The sequence below is a fragment of the Ahaetulla prasina genome, chromosome 2 (assembly GCF_028640845.1).
Source record: "Ahaetulla prasina isolate Xishuangbanna chromosome 2, ASM2864084v1, whole genome shotgun sequence".
NCBI classification, from domain to species: domain Eukaryota; kingdom Metazoa; phylum Chordata; class Lepidosauria; order Squamata; family Colubridae; genus Ahaetulla; species Ahaetulla prasina.
This window is the reverse complement of record NC_080540.1, coordinates 150,931,299-150,947,886: the sequence shown is the minus strand read 5'-3', so window position 1 is coordinate 150,947,886 and position 16,588 is coordinate 150,931,299.

The following is a 16,588-nucleotide window of genomic DNA, read 5'->3' as shown; positions in this document are numbered from 1 at the left end:
TGTCTTGCTTAGCAAAAGAAATGGGCTCAATTGTCATAAGTCGAGGACTACTTGTATATATTTTAAAAAAAACCACTGCCATGGATCTGCTCAAAATCAGACAAGGCCCAGTGAAGAAACTTGCCAACTAACTTGAAGGTCTTCTTGATTCTTGATGAACGTATCTTGTCTTTTTATGTACACTGAGAGCAAATGCACCAAAGACGAATTCCTTGTGTGTCCAATCACACTTGGCCAATAAAGAATTCTATTCTATTCTATTCTATTCTATTCTATTCTATTCTATTCTATTCTATTCTATTCTATTCTATTCTATTCTATTCTCCATATTACAGCCAAACCCAGTTTGGTGTTCCAAGAACACCCTGCAAGATGTAGTGATGGTAACTCTTGGTTTACATGACATGAATAGAAAGTAGATTCTTGGCAGAAGATTGATGGAGGTCCCACTGGGAAAATAGAAATGAAAGCTTCATATTTAGAATCTTAACATAATATTATAACACAAGTCATCCATGAATGGAGGCCTAATTAATCTCTAGAGTTGAGCTTGCCTATTGTGTAAAGTCTGCACGTACAATGTGGGGCTCTCCAGCCTGCCCTGAATTTCTCTGCCAGATTTCCAGAGGAATAATTAAACATTTTTATCTTGTTTGGGATCTGTTGAGCATGTTTTATTTCTGACCTAAGTAAAGTTCTTCAGTCATTTGTCTGACACTCTCCTAACACCAGTTTTCTTTATGGCAAGAACCTGGACATCTCGGGTCATATGCAATAGGGAAGTGCCACTGCAGAGTCATCGTTGGCAAGTCACAGTAAGAAAATGTTATTGCACTTGTAGCCTATTACAGCACTTTTTAAAAAAAATTTGCATTTATATCTTGCCCTTCTCCGAAGACTCAGGGCGGCTTACACTATGTTAGCAATAGTCTTCATCCATTTGTATATTATATACAAAGTCAACTTATTGTCCCCAACAATCTGGGTCCTCATTTTACCTACCTTATAAAGGATGGAAGGCTGAGTCAACCTTGGGCCTGGTGGGACTTGAACCTGCAGTAATTGCAAGCAGCTGTGTTAATAACAGACTGTCTTAGCAGTCTGAGCCACCAGAGGCCCTGTCAAAGACTGGCAAATGGGCTTTGGAACTGGCCTGAACTGGGTTTTTTTTTTCCCTGCCCCAGAACATTGGGACAACTTGATTACACTCTGTCACAGAGGATATTCAAAACAACATGGCAATCTTAAGTCTTTCTGTTTGTCTTTAAAAGAAACGAAAAAGGATATTTACAACCTGGAAAGAGTGCCCTGCCCTAAAGTGAGTCATTGAAAAATGTACCCAGCCTTTCCAGTTTAGGGTTGATAGACATGAAGAAACCTGAAACTGTCTTAACAGCCATCTAGATTTTTATGGCCCTGATATTGTTTCCCCACAAAGGTTATCAGGATCTGTCCTGCAAATCATGATGTTGAGACCTAACGATTTGCTGAATTTTACTATCACAGTATCCAAAATGGCTGCCATTTGGAGACGACTTCCGGTGTCCGGTGGCAACGGACGTCTGGAAGGCTTCTCCTGCCTCCAGTGTCCGAATCCGGCCGCCGCCGAGGCCCTTAGGGGCCAGGTGTTCCGAAAAGGACACCTGCCGTACGGACGGCTCGCCAGGGGTCTCCCAGCCGATATACAGGACTGGGGGGACCGATGCTGGCGCGTCCTAGGCTCGGCGGGGTGCGGAGGCCACAGGCCGCGGCCATTACTTTGGTCGTCGCCTGGGCCGCTGTGCCCGGTGACACCGGGGCTTTGGATTTATAATTGCAGCAGCCTGGTGGTGAACAGGGAACGGAGAAGAATTGAGGAATGAAGAAGGGAAGGGAATATCGGCAAATGTGAGTGGAGTACTCCGAGTGCGGGGGTTTTTCTCCCTGCGACTGGAAGGAGTACGAACCACTTTGGAGAGAGGAGAACTTAAAATAACAAGATTACGGTTTTGTGGAGCTCTGGAGAAGAGGTGATGGAGAAATTTAGGAGGGAGGGTTTGAGGCCCCTCCTCTGGGGAACAATGGTGGCGTCCAGCTTCCGCCTTCACTATGAGAATCTTGATGACATCACTTCCCTTGACTTCCTGGTTGATTAACTGTACTCTGGACTCGTTGCTCCTGTGAGTGCCCGCTGGTGGATCCGGAGGAAATTATAAGGATACTGTGCTTGCCTGAGGATTTTGAAAATTTTTTTTAAATGGCAAAAGGTCAGAGACCAACTGCTGGAGAAATGGAGAATTCTGGAAAAGTTATCTAATATGGACAAGAAACTGGATGAAATAAGAGCAGAAATTGTGACTATCCAAAAGGATTTAAAGGATACTCAACAAGTCTCAGCAGAAAATAAGCAGAAAGTGGAAGGTCTGGAGGGTGAGATGCGGGCGGTGCAGAAAAGAGGGCAGACGACAAGCAATGCTGTGCTTGGACTACAGATGGATAAAATGTCTTATTTCCTTAGGTTTCAAAATTTGGAAGAAGTGGACCAAGAAGACTTGAGAGACGTTGTGACTAAACTGTTGGGAGAATTTCTTGGGAGAGGTGTTGATTTTATGAATTGGGATGTGGATCGAGTTTATAGAGTTAATTCACAATATGCACGCACGCATGCAGTTCCTAGAGAGGTTCATGTCAAATTTGTGAAAAGAGGCGAGAGATGAAATTCTTAGAAAACATAGGAGTGGGGCACTGACTTATAGGGGCAGGAGATAGCCATTCTGAGGCAGATTCCCAGACAGGTGCGTGAAATGAGAAAGAAATATTACTTTTTATCAAGCAAATTGTACCAGAAGGAGTGGGCTTCAGATGGCTGATGCCAGAGGGATTGATGATTTTCCGGGAGGGCATTACGAAAAAAATTAGTACAATTGCGGAGGCTGCGGCCTACGTGGAGGAACACAAAGCCCTCTTGGATTTAGATGACCCAGGAGTTGAAGAAGGGGAGGTTATAGACCATGGGGCGGAGGCGGCTGCCGCTGTTGCGGCCCTGGAGTTGGGTCAGGCTGAACCCAGAGTTCTGAGATCCAAAACTAGGAAGTGATAAAGATATTTGGTATTGTGTTGGTTTTTCTTATTCTCTTTCGTATGATATTCTGATTATTCTTGACCCTTCCTCATTGTGTATGTAAGATTGAAACTTAGCTACTTCGTTTCACCTGCTTGCCATATGGCTGTTGTATGTGTTTAAAATTTTGAGTAAAATTCTTATCATGTATAAGAAAAATGAAAATTTACCATACCTGATATGTATTTGCATAAATCTTTTTTGACCAATAAAAACTTTTTTTATAACAAAATGGCTGCCATTTCCTCATAGCCAATTAACAGCTTCAATAGCAATAGCACTTAGACTTATATACGGCTTCACAGTGCTTTTACAGCCCTCTCTAAGCCGTTTACAGAGTCAGCCTACTGCCCCCAACAATCTGGGTCCTCAGGAGGATGGAAGGCTGAGTCAACCTTGAGCTGGTGCGAATCGAACTGCCAAACTGTTGGCAAGAATTAGCCCCTAATATTGCACTCTAACCATTGCGCCACCACAGCTCTTCAACCTCATTTGAGTTATAAAAATACTCCTGGAGTGGAAGACAACTCCAGATGACTTCAGGACCATGACCATCTTGCTCTTGGCAATGCTGTGGAAGGAGTTAGCAGTTGCCCTCTTGCAGAACGTAGTTTAAAACCAAAACCAAAACTCCAGACTGGTCTACAGATTAGCATTTCCTGGTGGTATTACATGGAAGGATTGAGAGGCATCTTAATAATAATAATAATAGCAACAACAACAACAACAACAACAACAACAACAACAACAACAACAACAGAGTTGGAAGGGACCTTGGAGGCCTTCTAGTCCAACCCCCTGCCCAGGCAGGAAACCCTACATCATCTCAGACAGATGGTTCTTGTGCTTAGCTTTGTGAGATCAGCCAAAGTCAGCTAGGTATTGCCATTGTATTTTGTTATAAACAGCCACAAATCCACTTGAGACAGTATCTGGTAACAAGGAAAGTGTTGCGAAGAGAGGAAATTAAGACAGCTTTCTTAGAAATAAACAACAGACATCAGACCTGTTAACAAGACCTTTCTCCACTCCCCTCCCAACTTTGCTAGCCTACACCGCCCATCATTGATTGAAACAGATCAATAGTCCTTTTAAAGTCTCACTTCCCTCCTTTCTCCCTAGAGCTTTCGACCGAATTTAGTCAATCAAACCTGGAATGACTTGATTGCATATGAGCAGAGAAAGCCTCCTAGCAGCCAGGGTCACTTGCAGCTTTTAAATCAATTATCCCACAGGTTCTTGCTCTTCCTTTTAAGGAAGGACCCTGGGTTTTGCTTCAGTTGTTTCAAATCTTAATTGGTAACAAGAGAGATTGTACAACTCACATGGAGGCCAGTGTGACCACTGTCTTCCAACATGGATGCTCGGTCCTTTAACAAGTCAGAGGTCCCAAATCTGGACTGGAGCCAGGGTCCCAGTTGGGGAAAGGGAATTGACCATTCTGGGTGGGTGGGTGGATGGATTCTTGAAAAGACTGTGCTTTCCAAGTCTTACAGTCAAGCATGGAGGCCTTGCTCCATTGTCCACCATTAAAGACCCATTAGCACATTGATGAGACTTTTTGGAGGTGGCCTCCTCATTGGGAAATGTCATTTATTTAACATCTACTTATTTCCTTCCACCTTTAATAGAAACAAAGCTTGGTTGATTGCAGGATTTTTAACATGGAGAGCATGTGATGGTTGTACTCCTTTTTTGTTGCTGTTTCAGGTGGTACCATCTCATCAGAGATGAATAAATACATCCTCAAATAGATGTCATATTTGAATGATGTAGTTGGACCAGGAAATGTCTTTATTCAAAGGGATTCAAAGGGATGAGGTCAATGCAGTTGATTCTTTCCTGATATGTTGGAAGCATTCTTCTTTCATTCAAATATTTAAAATATGGGCCCTAGTAGTAATAAACAGATGCTCTGTGCCAGCTTTCCAGAGCTCATCTCCTGAAATCCATGATTCATTCGAAAGTGATGAGAGCCCTTCTGAAACTATTGCAACCGAGATGTCGGGAGGGCAATTTGTTTATCCATTGCTATGGCTTTATCATGAAATGCTCTCACTGCCTAGAGACCAAACCTGCTCTTCTTCCCTCCCAATATTAGATGAGAATATCTCTGCAAGGCTGGATCAAGGATAGGTAGTTTGTTACCTCCTCAATGCTGTCAATTGCAGCTCCCAGAATCAATAGCAATAGCACTTAGACTTACATACCGCTTCACATTACTTTACAGCCCTCTCTAAGCTGTTTTCAGAGTCAGCCTATTGCTGGCCCCGCCCACCTGCCCCCGCTCTATCCTGTCCCTTATTTCCTGCTTTGCAGCTCATCTCAATCACGCAGCACAGCTGATTTCCCTCACCTCCCTCAGTGTTCTACTTACCTTTGCTGACTTGGAAGATAAGCAGCTGAGCTTCTAAATGCTCCATTTTCAGCGCTGCATGCAAGCGCCCTAGGTGCAAAGCATGCACTCACCGAACGGTGAGTGCATGCTTTGCACCTAGGGCGCTTGCATGCAGCGCTGAAAATGGAGCATTTAGAAGCTCAGCTGCTTATCTTCCAAGTCAGCAAAGGTAAGTAGAACACTGAGGGAGGTGAGGGAAATCAGCTGTGCTGCGTGATTGAGATGAGCTGCAAAGCAGGAAATAAGGGACAGGATAGAGCGGGGGCGGGTGGGCGGGGCCAACTTATCTGGGTCCAACAATCTGGGTCCTCATTTTGCTGACCTCGGAAGGATGAAAGACTGAGTCAACCTTGAGCCTGGTGAGATTTGAACTGCCAAATTGCAGGCAGCCGGCAGTCAGCAGACGTAGCCTGTAGTACTGCACTCTAACCACGGTGCCATCACATCCAGTGGTGGAATATTGCCGGTTTAACAATCAGTTCGGTGAGTGCATGCTTTGCACCTAGGGCGCTTGCATGCAGCGCTGAAAATGGAGCATTTAGAAGCTCAGCTGCTTATCTTCCAAGTCAGCAAAGGTAAGTAGAACACTGAGGGAGGTGAGGGAAATCAGCTGTGCTGCGTGATTGAGATGAGCTGCAAAGCAGGAAATAAGGGACAGGATAGAGCGGGGGCGGGTGGGCGGGGCCAACTTATCATCGTCGCTACTGATGAACCGTCCTGAACTGGCTGAATACCACCTCTGATCATGTCTCAATAGACTTGTGATTTGGGATCGCACCAGTCATGAAATCCAATTTTGTTTACTACCAGTTTTGGGGGCGTGGCTTGGTGGGCGTGGCACGGGAAGGATACTGCCAAATCCCCATTCCCTCCCCGCTCCTGGGGGAAGGATACTGCAAAATCCCCATTCCTGCCCCGCTCCCATTCCCACCCCGCTCCTGGGGGAAGGATACTGCAAAATCCCCATTCCTTCCCACTCCTGGGGGAAGGATACTGCAAAATCCCCATTCCCGCCCCACTCCTGGGGGAAGGATACTGCAAAATCCCCATTCCCATCCCACTCTGGGGCCAGCCAGAGGAGGTATTTGCCGGTTCTCCGAACTACTCAAAATTTCCGCTACAGGTTCTCCAGAGCCTGTCAGAACCTGCTGGATTTCACCTCTGGATTGCACCAAGATGTAGTTCAGCCAGATCTGCTGGATGAGAGTTTTCCCCACCTGAAAGGTACCTGCTCCATGCTGCCATGAACAGGGGAACGAGGTGACTCCCGAATGCTCCAGCCAGCTAACTTCTCAGAGAGCCATTCTTCCTTGAATTGCACACCAGACACTTTGAGGCTTCTGGAATTACATGGGAAGAGCATGGAGATGATTGAATGAATTACCCACTTGCAGCCCAGCGATTATGGTTCAATTATTTGGAATTACAGGTAGCCCTCGACTTGCAACCATTTGTTTACTGACTGTTCCAAGTTATAACGGCACTGAAAAAGTGACTTGCAACCTTACGACTGCTGCAGCATCCTCAGGGTCATGATCTCAAAAGTCAGATTGCTTGGCAACAGGATAGTTGTTGCCGTCCCCTGAAGTCATATGATCGCCTTCTGACAAGCAAAGTGAACAGGATAACCAGATTCCCTTAACTGTGTCACAAACATAACAACTGCAGCGGTTCACTTAACAACGGTGGCAAGAAAGGTCACAGAACGGGCACAAACATATTTGGCAATGGTCTTGCTAAGCAACATAGATTTTGGGCTCAATTGTGTTCATAAGCCATAATACCACCTGTATAACTTCCATGAATTTCTGAGGGAATGAGGTCAGGTATTACGGGAAGAATGGTCCAAACATTATCAAACTGCCTGTTCCTGCACCTGGTAGGGTTGGAGCCAAGAATTCTACCCATCATGCTTTCCGTTTGTTCCTGTCTTTTTCATTCTACTGTATGATATTGAGGAGAAGATAACATCAGCTAATTTTTTTGCTTTTCATGTCAACATTTCTCTTGTTTTTTGTGTCTGGTGTCCTCTTGTGGCAAACATTTTGCCATGCATCTTTTTCTGAAGCACCTGCTCTGCTTTTTAGGTCTCATTTTGATTGCTGTAACATGCACCTGTGCTCAGAGCAATTTATTTATTTATTTATTTATTTATTTATTTATTTTATTTTGTCGCAACAATATATGTAGGTATCATACAAAAAGATTATATAGTAAATAAACACATATATGGGTAAATATAAGGAGGTATAAGCATATATATAGGAAGAAGAAAAGAAAAACAATAGGACAGGAACGGTAGGCACGTTTGTGCGCTTATGCACGCCCCTTATGGTCCTCCTAGGAATGGGGTGAGGTCAATAGTAGAAAGTTTTTGGATAAAACTTTTAGGATTATGGGAAGAGACCACAGAGTCAGGTAAAGTATTCCAAGCACTGATGATTCTGTTACAGAAGTCATATTTTCTGCAATCTAGATTAAAGCGGTTGACATTAAGTTTAAATCTATTAGTTGCTCTAGTATTATTGCAATTAAAGCTGAAGTAGTCTTTAACAGGAAGGACATTACAATAGATGATTCTGTGAGTTAAGCTTAGGTCTTGTCGAAGGCGACCGAGTTCCAAGTTTTCTAAGCCTAGGATTTCAAGTCTGGTGGGATAGGGTATTTTATTATTTTCAGAGGAATGGAGAACTACCTCTTACCGCATTTTTCAGCATATAAGACGCACCTTTTTACCCCCAAAAAGAGGGTGAAAATCTGGGTGTGTCTTATATGCCGAATGTAGCTCCGCCCACCCACCAGCCCCCACCCTTTGAACATTTTCCGGCAGTTCCAGATGGTATGGATCTGGGCCGGGGCACAGCCTGTCCGGAAGAGGAACAAACCTCTTCGGGGCACTTTGGAGGGGGATCTGCCCGGCGGCTTCGGTGAAGAAGGCGGGCTCCCTGGTTCGCGGCCGGTCACCCTTCTGGCCACCCAGTGGGCAGCTCAGGACACTGCCGCCACCACCACCGCCTAAGACCTCTCGATGCAGGAGCCGAGCCGAGCCAAGCCAAGCGGGAAACGTGAAACGTCCCTCCTTTCCAGCCACCGCTGCCCATTGGCCCGATTCTCCAAGGCCAATTTCAGAGCTGCCTTTCAGGTGGCAGCCAGGTCTCCAGCAATGGGCAGCGGGGGAACCGGGAACCCTTTTGGATTCGAGGAGGGGATCGCAGCGCTGCTGCCTGAAAGTGCTCCTTGGGAAAGAGGTGAGTCTGCTGAGAAGGAGGATGAGGGTGTGCGGCTCTGCAATGTTGCAATGGAGCTCACATGGATTTAAAGTGTTTGATTATGCCTAGCAGGGTGCCAATTTTTCGAGTCAGCCTTATCTATGTTTCCTGGTAAGATACATGGGAAAATCACATTGGGGAAAAAATAGTTAGAGTTAGGTCTTCAGTAATTTGGAGAGCAAAATGGACATTGACAATGGATTCAGAGTGCTTGATTATGGTTAGGAGGGCGCTGACTTTTCAAGTCAGCCTTACCTACAATTCCTGATTAGATAGATGGGAAAATCCCATTAGGGACAAACACAACTAGCGTTAGGGTTAGGTTTCCATGAATGTATAGAACTGGCAGAGGAACTCATGGGAAAAATTGTAGAGATTATTCATTGTAGGAACTGATATTTTTAAAGGCTTGGATTGTACCTTTTTTAAAATAAATAGGCAGATTTTATATTTTCTATTGTTTGTATAGAAAATAGGTGACTACTATTTTGTGGTTAGAAATTAGAACTTATTACCCAGAACCACATATTTCAAGGGTCGATATGATAGTCATCTGCCCTCAGATACTTGATCAAACCTGTGGTTAGAAAAATCAGCGGAAAGAAAATGATCCAGTGAAAACAAAAATCAATTTACCGATATAAAACACCATCTTTTCACACAAGAGGGCATCCAAGAGCTAAGAAAGTCTAGCTGCCCGTTGAAAAAATAGGGTTGGTACAACCATGGCCTGGATGACTGAGAATCTCCATAGACACCCAAGAGGTAGTTTGTTGATCTTGTTCTCGTGAATCAGTTCAGCATCTGCCCCAAAAACATCAGTATTTATTTTTTTTTATTGAAAGAGTTTTAAGAAACAAAAACATTTTTCCCCCTTTTTCCCCCCTCCCTCCCAAAAAACCCCCTTCCCCTCCTCCTCCCCGGCTTCCGGGTCAATCACAAGGTATTGTTATACATAAACCAAACATAGAATAAAATTTTCCTTCAATCCAAATAACCACATCCAAAGCTTTTCATCTCCCAACCCCTCCCATTACATAAAATAACTTTCTAATTATTCAAAGGCAATCTGATATTTCTTAATCTGATATCTATTTTGTAGATAATCAATCCATTTTTCCATTCAATTAAATATCTTTCCTGCGTATTGTCTTTTAAAAAGCTGAGATTTTAGCCATCTCAGCCAAATTAATAACTTTCAGTATCCATTCTTCTATTGTAGGTATCTCTTCTTTCTTCCAGTATTGTCCAATCAACAGTCTTGCTGCTGTTATTAAATTCAGAATCAATTTAGTCTCAATCCCTGTACAATCTGTTATAATTCCCAAAAGGAAAAATTGTGGCAGGAACTTTATCTTCTTCTTCAGTACATTTTGAATAATCCACCAAATTCTTATCCAAAAGACCTTAATTTTCTTGCAAGTCCACCAAATATGAAAATATGTAGCGTCATCACAATCACACCTCCAACATTTCGCTTGGATATTAGGATACATACATGATAATTTTTTGGGATCTAAGTGCCATCTATAAAACAAAAAACATCAGTTGTTAAAAAGGAAAATAAAATGGATACTGCTTGATCCACAGAGAAAAAATTAGCTTGAATCCACCAGGGCAGATTTCTCAAGTTTCTCTTCGCTTTTTTTTAATTTAGAAAAACACTTATTTGAGAGAGACTTTTTTCCATAAATATGTGAGCATTAACCGACTGTTAAACTCTCTATTAGAAATAAAACTAATTTAGCACAAAAGAGAACTTTTATTACTTGTGCAATTGCGTCACCTAATGGAGGGTTTATAAAACTCTCTGGTTTATAAAACCATTAGATCGGTGGTGAGTTTCAAAGTTTTTTACTACCGGTTCTGTGGGTGTGGCTTGGTGGGCATGACAGGGGAAGGATACTGCAAAATCCCCATTTCCTCCTGATCAGCTGGGACTTGTGAGGCAGAGAATAGATGGGGGCGGGGCCAGTCAGAATTTTTACTACCGGTTCTCCAAACTACTCAAAATTTCTGCTACCGGTTCTCCAGAACTGGTCAGAACCTGCTGAAACCCACCTCTGCATTAGCTGTATCCTGACTGGAGAAAATCTTGCCCAAATAAGTGGAGTGGAGAATGTATGACCAGGAATTGTTTGGACTATTGTTCCTAATCAGTGGCCATGCTAAAACTGATGGTTGGGGTATTGATTGGATTCATGACAAGAAAGATTCTCAAAAGTTATCTTCTCCCTTACGTGTACTTAATTGAAAGACAATGGTATCAAACGACTGATTTATAGGAGTTCTCTGTGTTAATATGATCACTGATCTCCCACTCCCAGTAGTGGGAGACGAACCAGAACCTGTTCAAATACTGTAGTGTGCTATGGTGAAACCCTCTTACCCTGAACCAACTCAAGAGCAACTGAAACCTGGAAAGCTATTTTAAGAATATGTGATTGTAACTTCACTGTTTCGTTATGACTTTGCACTTCCTCTGTATTCCGTACTTCCTTGTCTTTCAGACTGCAGAAAAGCTTATTTATGTCTTACTGTACATTTAGTTTAGGTTTAAAAGACTTGATGCCTAAAATTCCTAAGAGACACAGTGCTACTGTATACATCCACCTCTTTCAAGGGCAGCTTTCAGAAATCACAATGGTGTTCAGAGCACAAACACAACAGAGCTTTCAAAATAAAACCAACTTTAACGATGAGCTTCCTCTAATGTAAAGCCTGCTAATAATATGACTTAACAAAGCAAATAGAACATTTAGCCTATAGTCACCCTTCCAGTTAGGCTCCATGTGAAGGACAGTCCTTTGCTTAGGACAGCGGTTCTCAACCTGTGGGTCGGGACCCTGTTGGGGGTCGAATGACGATTTGCCAGGGATCGCCTAAGACCATCGGAAATATGGGAAGTATACTTGTGAGTCGAAGAATCGCGCTCCAATGGTTGACTCCACAAGCCAGCTGCAGGCTCTTCAAATCGCTAGCCGAATTCGGCTTCAGGCGCGATGAATTAAAAAAAAGAGAGAAATCTTTGCTTTGATGTCTCCCTCTCAAGCCAGCTGCAATCACTCCTAATCGCTAGCCTAATCTGGCTTCAGGCGCGATAAATTTAATAGGGGAGGAGTCTCTGCTTTAATGCCTCCATCCTCAAGGCAATCACAAGCAGTTCAGATTGCTAGCCAATACGGCTTCAGGCGCGATAAATTCAAAACGAAAATAATTTTATGGTTGGGGTCGCCACATCATGGGGAATTGTATTAAAGGGATCGCAGCACTATAAAGGTTGAGAACCACTGGCTTAGGATATAAAAAGGGCTTATCGTAGAAATGGTGAGGTTTGGGTAGTGTCATAAATAGGGGTTCCTCCTACTTTTACACAAATCAGCCCAAGGTGCTTTTAGCTATATAAGATTTGTAAGACCCATTAAAGCAGAATGGAAACCTTAAATAAACCATTAGTTATAGGGGTAGGCACTATATGGAGAATATGGCTTGTTTCAAGCTCAAAATGAGAGCTCAGCTCGAAGTAGTTCAGGTTGGTTTGTGTAGTGATGAAACAACATTCAAAATATTTTAGTATTACAGCTACAGAAACCATTGGGAACTTGGAACAAATTTTTTGCTTTCTTGCTTTCCACTAGAAGTAGGTGTGCTGCTAGTCTATGCAGAATTCCCCCCCCCCATAAGATATTCCAGTTTTTGTCTGACAATTCAAGGTAGCGAACATGGGATGTCTCCTTATTTTTATTCGCAAAACAATTCGGTAAACTAGGTCAGGCTGAGATTATATGCCCCAAAGACATGTGACCATGATCAAGTGAAGTATTGTAACTACTACACCGCACCGCACTAAACTGCATTGTTCATTGCCTTCCAAACGGCGGTAAAATTGATACACAATTTTGGAACTGTTAAAAAAAACCTTAAGGAAAAATATGAATAATCAACTGGTTTAAATTATGTAAGTGGAGAGCCTTGTTAGTCTATGCTAGCAGGATTCTGGGGGCACCTTTTAGAATATGTAATTGGGCAAACTTCTTGGGGTACCTCAACAGAGAAATCTTTTTAAGTTTTAAAAATCCTGAAGCTCCCAGTCAACCCATTAACACAATGAAAATACTACTCAGAAACATTTCTTACCAGGCTCCCTTTTTCTTTTGCAGTCGGCCAACTCTATGACATTTTCCGATACTTTTGAATGTATGTAATTGGGGGAGGGAGGGAATTGTTCATGCTAATACATGAATATTAAAATGACAAGATATAAAAGGGAAAGGCCATGCATCCTGGGGCTAGGAAATGAACTTCTGGAATTAATCTCCCCCTCCCCCCTCAAGCCTGTGGATTTGTGAAGCTTGAAAGACTGATTAGAAATATGGATTTCTAAACCTTGTCTTCCAACACTACTTCAACACCAATGTTGTATGTTGACCCATTCTTTTTTTTTAGCAGCCTTTTAAAACCATAGACTTTCCCAAATGGCATGGGGATAATGGAATAATTATTCACCTAATAATACACTGATGTGTAAGCAGTTCTAAATAAGCCAATTTACACTAAAATACAGATTCAGAGTATCTATTCAAGTATGTAAGGTGGTCACACCGAAGTAAACTGCCAAACTAATTCCAAATATAGTAAACATTCACAAATACTAATTTTTAAGATGCTTCACAAAAGAGATTTGACTGCAGGTATCCAGGCTCGGTTTCTAATTGTTGCTATTATCATTGCATGATTCACCTTGTACCTGCTTACAGGCAAAGACTTAAAGCCATAAAACCAATAATTAAATCAGTGAAAACCTGGACGGAGAAATCAGAATTAAAGCTACAGGCATGTTTTGACTGCACTGATTGGAATATTTTTAAAGATACCTCTGCAGACCTGGATGAACTCACAGATACTGTAACATCATATGTCAGCTTCTGTGAAGACCTATGTGTACCTACAAGGAACTTGCGAATACACAGTAATAACAAACCTTGGTTTACACCTAAACTTAAGCAGCTACGACATTCCAAAGAGGAAGCCTACAGAAAAGGTGATAAAATGCTGTACAATCAGGCCAGAAATGCACTAACAAGGGAGATAAGAGCAGCAAAAGAAGCTACTCTGAAAAGCTAAAGAATCAATTTTCAGCAAATGAACCAGCAAACATGTGGAAAACTCTTAAAAATATCACCGGCTATGGCAAACCTCCTTCCCAGGCTGAAGGTAATCAACAACTGGCAGATGACCTGAATGAGTTTTACTGCAGGTTTGAAAGGAAACTACAGCCACCTATCTCCACAACCCCATCTCAGACACACCAACAACAGCCAAGCCTCCTACAACTGACCCCATTTCATTGGGTTCACAACCCTAGTGATCACAGAAAAGGAAGTGCAGGACCTATTTCACAGACAAAAGCCAGGAAAAGCTCCAGGCCCAGACAAGATAACTCCTTCTTGCTTAAAAGTCTGTGCTGACCAATTGGCCCCATCTTCACCCATATTTTCAATAAATCACTAGAGATGTGTTATGTTCCTTCTTCCTTCAAACGCTCTACCATCATCCCAGAGCCAGAGAAGCCCACCATCAAGGAACTGAATGACTACAGACCAGTTGCTCTAACATCTGTAGTCATGAAAACCTTTGAAAGGCTAGTGCTTTCCTACCTGAAAACCATCATGAATCCGCTCTTAGACCCCTTGCAATTTGCATACCGAGCAAATAGATCAACAGATGATGCTGTTAATATGGCTCTGCACTACATCCTACAACATCTTGAGTCTCCAAAGACCTATGCAAGGGTCCTCTTTGTAGACTTTAGTTCAGCATTCAATACCATCATTCCAGACATTCTTCTAACTAAGCTAAACCAGCTACAGGTACCGGAACAGACTTGTAAGTGGATCACAAGCTTCCTAACAAACAGGAAGCAGCAGGTGAAGCTAAGCAAGATCACATCAAATACCTGTACAATTAGCACAGGGCCCCCCCAAGGCTGTGTGCTCTCCCCACTTCTCTTCTCTCTGTATACCAATGACTGCATCTCCAATGATCCATTTGTTAAGCTACTGAAGTTCGCAGATGACACAACAGTGATTGGTCTCATTCGAGACAATGACGAATCCGCATATAGACGAGAGGTCGAACGACTAGCCTTGTGGTGCAACCAAAACAATCTGGAACTGAACACACTCAAAACCGTAGAAATGGTGGTAGACTTTAGGAAAAACCCTTCCATACTTCCACCTCTCACAATACTTGACAACACAGTATCAACAGTAGAAACCTTCAAATTTCTGGGTTCTATCATATCGCAAGATCTCAAATGGACAGCTAACATCGAAAACATCATTAAAAAAGGACAACAAAGAATGTTCTTTCTGCGCCAACTCAGTAAGCTCAAACTGCCCAAGGAGCTGCTGATCCAATTCTACAGAGAAATTATTGAGTCTGTCATTTGCACCTCTATAACTGTCTGGTTCGGTTCTGCAACCCAACAAGAAAAACACAGACTTCAGAGGATAATTAGAACTGCAGAAAAAATCATTGCTACCAACTTGCCTTCCATTGAGGACCTGTATACTGCACGAATCAAGAAGAGGGCCGTGAAAATATTTGCAGATCCCTCGCATCCTGGACATAAACTGTTTCAACTCCTACCCTCAAAACGACGCTATAGAGCACTGCACACCAGAACAACTAGACACAAGAACAGTTTTTTCCCGAAGGCCATCACTCTGCTAAACAAATAATTCCCTCAACACTGTCAGACTATTCACTGAATCTGCACTATTAATCGTTTCATAGTTCCCATCACCAATCTCTTTCCACTTATGACTGTATGACTATAACTTGTTGCTGGCAATCCTTATGATTTATATTGATATACTGACCATCAATTGTGTTGTAAATGTTGTACCTTGATGAACGTATCTTTTCTTTTATGTACACTGAGAGCATATGCACCAAGACAAATTCCTTGTGTGTCCAATCACACTTGGCCAATAAAATTCTATTCTATTCTATTCTATTATTTTACACTTCTGTTGGAGGCTTGTCAGACAGTTGGAGATTATAGTTGAGAGTTCCCTTTGAAATGTCAGCCCTCAAACAAGATAATATCTGCATGCTTCAAGATTCAGAATGTTTTCTACTCTGGTGATGAAATCAATTATCAGGACAATACAATTCTAAGTAATGTTGAGAATGAGTGGCTGCCCAGATTCTTCAAAGCCTGTCACTCACGCTGAACAAAGCAACAAGTCAACGGTCATGTTTCCTTCCCTTAACTATTTTTTCAGTCCTTTATGTCTCATTGGGAAGGAAAATATGGATGCAAACTTGGTGAGGGCCTACTCTAGCACTTCTTGAGGGAAAGAAAAGGTCTTAGAATTAGCTGGTCTAAACTCATCTTCCACTTGAGCGTGCAACATTTCACTTGGGGGCCCAGCATCAGTGAGTCTCCCTATAGACAAATCACTCAACTGGTAGAATGATGCTTTGCTTCATTCTAGTCCCTTCCAGTCACCAGACTTGGGGGTTAGAACTGTTGCTTGTTTTCAATGATTTCGCAGGGTAGCCCTTTCTTCATTAGTACAATAAAAAGAGGCAGAATGCCTTTATTAAAACGCTGCACATCCTTTAAAAGAGCACATCCCCCCCTCTATAGAGCCAATCTCTTTCTATTCTTACAAAGTAATTTCTCAAATAAAAGAAAGATATGGAAAGAAGCTGAATCTCCTTTCAAACATATATGTTTATGCAGTGGTGGGATTCAGCCAATTCGCACCTATTCAGGAGAACCGGTTAACTTTCTAAGCAGTTTAGCGA